This window comes from Peromyscus leucopus, chromosome 8b, assembly GCF_004664715.2.
Source record: "Peromyscus leucopus breed LL Stock chromosome 8b, UCI_PerLeu_2.1, whole genome shotgun sequence".
Lineage (NCBI taxonomy): Eukaryota > Metazoa > Chordata > Mammalia > Rodentia > Cricetidae > Peromyscus > Peromyscus leucopus.
In genome coordinates, this window is record NC_051086.1 from 63,569,951 (window position 1) to 63,576,122 (window position 6,172).

The 6,172-nt window shown below is 44.5% G+C and overlaps 1 pseudogene; it reads right to left on the reverse strand.

Moving 5' to 3' along the window:
* Positions 1 to 3,428: 3,428 nt before the first annotated feature.
* On the reverse strand, positions 3,429 to 4,396 carry LOC114691602 (annotated as a pseudogene).
* Between the last annotated feature and the right edge of the window lie 1,776 nt (positions 4,397 to 6,172).

Sequence of the window (6,172 nt, forward strand, 5' to 3'; positions counted from 1 at the left end):
CACATGTCACAACATGATCTTTGTATTTCTTTTTCTCTATTTATAAAAGCAACAGTGATCTGTTGAAAAACCCATACACAACTGGCTGGATTTGAGTCCTAGACCACAGCTAGGTGACCCATAATAGACCACAGCAAGGTGACCCATAATAGACCACAGCTAGGTGACCCATAACTCAAGGTGTCAAATGTGTAAATTGTCTTTACCAGGACTAGATACCGTCCAGGACTGTCTCAGGGTTATGCAATGAATCTGTATTAGAGGCCGGATCTCAGATGTTCTGGGCCAGATTACTGCTCTTTTGGACCCAGGGATATTCGCCTATAATTCCGGCTATTGGGGTGGATCAGGGGTTCAAGATATTTCTCTGCTTGCTACATAGTGAGTCTGTGGGCAGCCTGAGTTATACAAGACCCTGTCAAAAGGGAGGAAGAGAGGAAAAAGAGGAAATAAAAGAACGCTGGAAGGTAGGCGGCGGTGGCACATGCCTTTAATCCCAGCACTGGGGAGGCAGAGGCAGGCGGATCTCTGAGTTCGAGTCCAGCTTGGTCTACAGAGCAAGTTCCACAACAGCCAGAGCTACCCAGAGAAACCCTGTTCCAAATAAATAAATAAAATGAATAAGAAAGTAAATAGAAAGGAAGCCTTTTTGAAAGAAAAACAGGAAGAGTGGCCGGGGGACTGGTTTTATCCTAACGATAAGATAGCCTGGCTCTTAGATCATTGCTAATGAATTAAAGCATTGACTGAGAAAGCAGAGAGCGGCAGACGAAGCAGGAAGAGCAGTGCTGTCCCAGATAGGACAAAATGGAAAGGACAGACTCGAAGATAAGAACAAAGGCGGCGGCTCTTTAACAACAAGCAGATGAGTGTTGCTGGGAAGACAGGACCGCGTGCCGTAGGAGAAGGTGAAGACTACAGAAAAGGAACTGGAGAGACGCCTCCATGCTTAAGAGCATTGGCTGATGTGACTCTCAGCACCCACGTGGCACCTCACCACCATCTGTAACTCCAGTTCCAGAGGATCTGATGCCCTCTTCTTGCCTCCACAGGTATATATAGATACATATGTGTGTGTGTGTGTGTGTGTGTGTGTGTGTGGTGGTGGCGGCGCACGCCTTTAATCCCAGCACTCGGGAGGCAAAGCCAGGTGGATCTCTGTGAGTTCGAGGCCAGCCTGGACTACCAAGTGAGTCCCAGGAAAGGCGCAAAGCTACACAGAGAAACCCTGTCTCGAAAACAAACAAACAAACAAACAAAAAAGTCCATTAAAGAAGACCAGGAAAGACTGGAGAGATGACACAGTGGTTAAGAGCACTGACTGCTCTTCCAGAGGACCCCAGTTCAATTCCCTGCACCCAAATGGTAGCTCATTACTGTCTATAACTCCAGTCCTGGGAATCTGATGGCCTCTTCTGGCTTTTGTGGGCACCAGGTACACATGTAGTGCACAGACAGACATGCAGGGAAAACACTCATTAAAATAAAATAAATAAATTTTAAATAAAATAAATAAATTTGAAAATAAAATTTTAAAAAATTAAAAAAAAAATAAATAAAAAGAGCCAGGGTCTACCAGGCAGTGGTGGTGCACGCCCTTATTCCCAGCACTCGGGACACAGGCAGATCTCTGAGTTATAGGCCAGCCTGGTCTACAGATCTAGTTCTACAACAGCCCAAAAGCTCAAGTGAAAAAAAAAAAGCAAAGACCTAAGAGTTCAGGATAAGGTGTATTGCCTTAGCCAGGCATGTTGACATACCTGTAATTCCAGTATTCAGAATGCCAAAGTACAAGGATCAGTTGAGGCCAGCCTGGGCTGCATAGAATTCAAGGCTATCTGAACCACCAGTAAATTCCTGTTTCAAACAGCCAAGAGTTATGCTACTAATGTAGCTCAGTGATAGAGGCTTGACTAGTGTCTTAATTACTGTTCTTTTGTTGTTGTTGTTTTGTTTTGTTTTTCGAGACAGGGTTTCTCTGTGTAGCTTTGTTCCTTTCCTGGAACTCACTCTGTAGACCAGGCTGGCCTCGAACTCACAGAGATCGGCCTACCTCTGCCTCCTGAGTGCTGGGATTAAAAGTATGCGCCACCACTGGCTGAAGCCCTGCTGTCCTTAACCTTACAACATAAATTCCCGAAGAGTGAGCGGTCTTGTCCCTAGAAGTAAGAAAGGAAGAGAGTTCAGAGGCAGTAAGGACAGATGTCAGCTGGCCATAGGACAGGGCTTAGATTACGAGGATCCAGAGGCATCGATGGAATCAGTCTTCCCAAGGAAGTGGGACAAGCAGGGGAATGTATTGACACCAAAATGACAAGAGAAAGGGATTCTGAAGAGAAGGGGGACGGTGAGAGGGGAGGAGGGGCACTGTGAGTCTAGATACCTCTAAGCACTGGGCACAGTTCAGCACGAGCCGGGGATGTGTAAGGCCCTCGGTTTGGTTAACCCTCAGCACTGCAGAACAACAACCAGAAAGAGGAACTCCAGGGTGGCTCAGCAGTTAAAAGTGCATCCTGCCCTTGCAGAGGAACTAAGTTTGGTTCCCAGTGCCCATGTATGGTGGCTCCCCATTCTCTCGTTTCTCCAGGGGAAGCTGATGCCCTTAGCCTTCTCAGGGATTTTCACTCATGTTCAAATACCACACACAGATGCACACTCTACACATAATTAAGAATAGTGACGATAATTAAAAAAAAAAAAGTTGGTTATGATGGCACACACCTTTAATTGTAGCACTCAGGAGTCAAAGGCCAGTGGATTTCCGTGAGTTCATGGCCAGCTGATGTATATATATGGAGTTCCAGGGCAGCAAGGACTACATAGACCCTGTTTCAAAAACAACAAACAAACAAACAAACAACCCACCACCAAAAGGAAACATCTCTAAGCTATAGCTTCTCTCACTCTCTCTTTCTCTCTCTTTCAAGCAGCCCTGGCTGTCCTGGATCTCACTCTGTAGACCAGGCTGGCCTCGAACCCACAGAGAGCCACCTGCCTCTGCCTCCCGGCTACTGTCTCTTTTATTTATTTTTTTAATTTTAAAATGACAACTGTGTCCGGTTTAATTACAAATAAGAAAAGGATCACCATGTGGCTACATCTCTTCATTCTCATGAATCTCCCCAACTCCCAGATCCTCTTGACCCTTTTTAAGTATGAATAACCATAGTTGGTTAGGTCAAAACCTGACCTTGATTTGGTCAAAAACACCCTTCAAAGATGTTGATTATAATTCAAAGAGATACAAAACTTAGCACCTCTGTAATATTAAAATAAAAACAAAACAAAAAGCAACCAAACGACTTGATTTTTTTAAAAACCCAAAATACGCGTAGCTGCCTGAAGAGGAGATCTTGATCCTTTCACTAAACATTCTTCTCATATCCAGAGGAGGCCATCTGGACAAAAGACAATTTTGTCCATTGTCATTACTCATTTCCTCTCCGGTTCTTCTTGTGGCTTTTCTTTGACCTTTCAGGAGACTTTGAGTGACTCCTATGTCTGTGACTACGGTGGTGACCTGGGGATTTAGAGCGGGGTCTGTGTCATCTGTCTCGTGACCTGCTTTGATGGCGTCGTGGACTCTTGCTCCTATGGCTTTCTCGGCGTGGGGAAGGGCTTCTTCTTTTGGGGGATCTACTTCGCCTCCTGGGAGACCAACTCCGACTCCTCCTGTAGTGCAGTGCAGGAGAATGTCGTGGCTTGTCCAAATCTCAGTAGCTTCTTCGTCGATGGTCAGGTGATGGTACTCTTTCCAGCTTCTCATCTTCCTCTTCCTCCTCTTAACTGGATTCCACGTCATCCATGTCCTCTTCTAGAGCACAAACTCGGGGCTCCAGTTGTTCAGCTTCCTCCAGCACATAGCATTTCTGTAGCCGGAGCAAAATGGTATCACAGATTCTCTCACTGTGCAGAAATTCATCAATGAACTCATCTACATGCATCAGTTCAAACTCCCCATTCCGGTTCTGGCTCTTGTTTTTCGATAGTCATTGTACAAAGGCTCCAAGTACTTGTAGCAATCAATTGCAGTTCCTGTCAGCCTCGTGTAAAGTGCCCCCAACATCTGGACATACTTGAAATCTTCATTTTTTATGAACTCAACAATGATATCCTTCTCAGGTTGAATCTGAAGCATCTTCAAGGTTAAACACAGAAAAGGAGTTGGCTTTATGTTTCCACCGTAGACACGACCCACAAACCTTAACTCCATGGCTTTGTCGACTACAAAGTTCAGCCGTAAGTCCAAAGCACTCTTCTTTCCCAGTACTTTGATTCATAGATCCGCGTCCGAATGATCTTCTCCACCAGATACTGAGGGTTGGTGCCATGGATGCTGTGGGCATCCTTGACCGTACAGTTCGCCATCTTAATCTTAGAACGCTTTTGAGTCTATTTCCTACTTTCTCTTTTAATTGACCCACCACGAAAGGAAAATGTACAAGTGCATGCTTGTAAAGGCTGGATCATATGGCTGGCTATGCAGAAGCTCACACTCACACCCAAAATGTTTAAAGAGCAAAGGGATCAAAAACAGCAATGAGCCCTCTACTTGCTTTCCCAGTCGAGCGTGGCAACACATACATAAACAAAAATGCGTGGCATGATGCATCAGGTACAGTGGAAGCTCTGAAACCTTACATTTGAACCACACAATTGTGACTGAGGTGGAGGAAGTAGATGTGCAGAGATTTTCGAGAAAGTTTCTTAGAGAAAGCAACCCCTAGGCTGGATCTTGTGGATCTTTCAGGGTTGGCTACCTGTGCTTTTCTTCTTTCCTTTCCAAAATCTATCAAATAATAGAAAGGAATTTAAAGGTAGAATTATGAATAGGAGAAACACTGGAGAATGAGAGTATGCAAAAAGACTATCAGAGAGGTCCGGAAATGGTGGGAAATTGGGAAGCAGGTGGAAGAGGCGGCGTAACTGCTCTTGTCAACAGAAGGAAGTTGCAGCCTAATCTACAGAGAGGAACCACTCACAAGTGGGCCAACTACCATCTGAAGATGCCTGAGAAACTCAGGCTGGGTTTTTTTTTTTTTTTTTTTTTTTGGTTTTTTGAGACAGGGTTTCTCTGTGTAGCTTTGCGCCTTTCCTGGAACTCACTTGGTAGCCCAGGCTGGCCTTGAACTCACAGAGATCCGCCTGGCTCTGCCTCCCGAGTGCTGGGATTAAAGGCGTGCGCCACAACCGCCCGGCTGAAACTCAGGCTGGAAGAACCCAGATATATATATTTGAGATAGCGTTTCATGGAGCCCCGGCTAGCTTCAAACTAGCTGTGCATTGAAGGATAATCTTGAACTTCTGATCTTTCACCTGTACTTCCTAAGTGCTGTGACTACAGGTGTGTGCCACCACACCCGACTAGCCCCAGATAATGCTTACCACTTTAAAATAAATATATATATGTATTTATTTTTATGTGTATGAATGCACCACCATTCTTGACTCCATAATAAAGATTCTGAGATTTATCTTTGTTGTTCATATATTACTAGTTATCTTTATTATTATTAGACAGAATTTCACTATGTACCTCTGGCTGATCTGGAAGTACTGATTTAGCCCAGGCTAGCTTACAACTCATGCTACCTCAGCTTCCCAAGTGGTGAGATTACAGGCATGTGCTATTGTGCTTACCTTTTGGGGGTTTAGTTTTGTTTTAATGTTATTATTTTTAGGGGGCTGGAGAAATGGCTCAATGGTTAAGAGCACTGGCTGCTCTTGCAGCGGACCTGGGTTCAAGTCTCATCTCATAGGCTCATAGTTATCTCTAACTTCAGCTCCAAGGGATCTGATGCCCTCTTCTGACCCTCATGAGGACCAGGTGCACACATGTTGAATATTCATACAATAAAAAATAGATTTTTAAAAAAGTTACTATTTTTAAATATTTTATTTATTTATTTGTTTGTTTATTATTTGTGTGGGGGGTGAGTGTGTCTTTGTGTCTTAGCATCTTTGTCAGTTTCTGTTTATTTCTTTGAGGGAGTGTCTCCTTAAACCTGCACTCAGGGCTTCTCAGGCTGGAGGCCAGATCTGCATGTCTCTGTTGGTCTCAGAGCTGGGGTTACACAGAATGCCATACCCAGAATCCCCAGGTGTTATATGGGTGCTGGATGGCAATTCCAGTTTTCATGATTGTGCAGCAAGCACTCTTAAGACTGTGCCA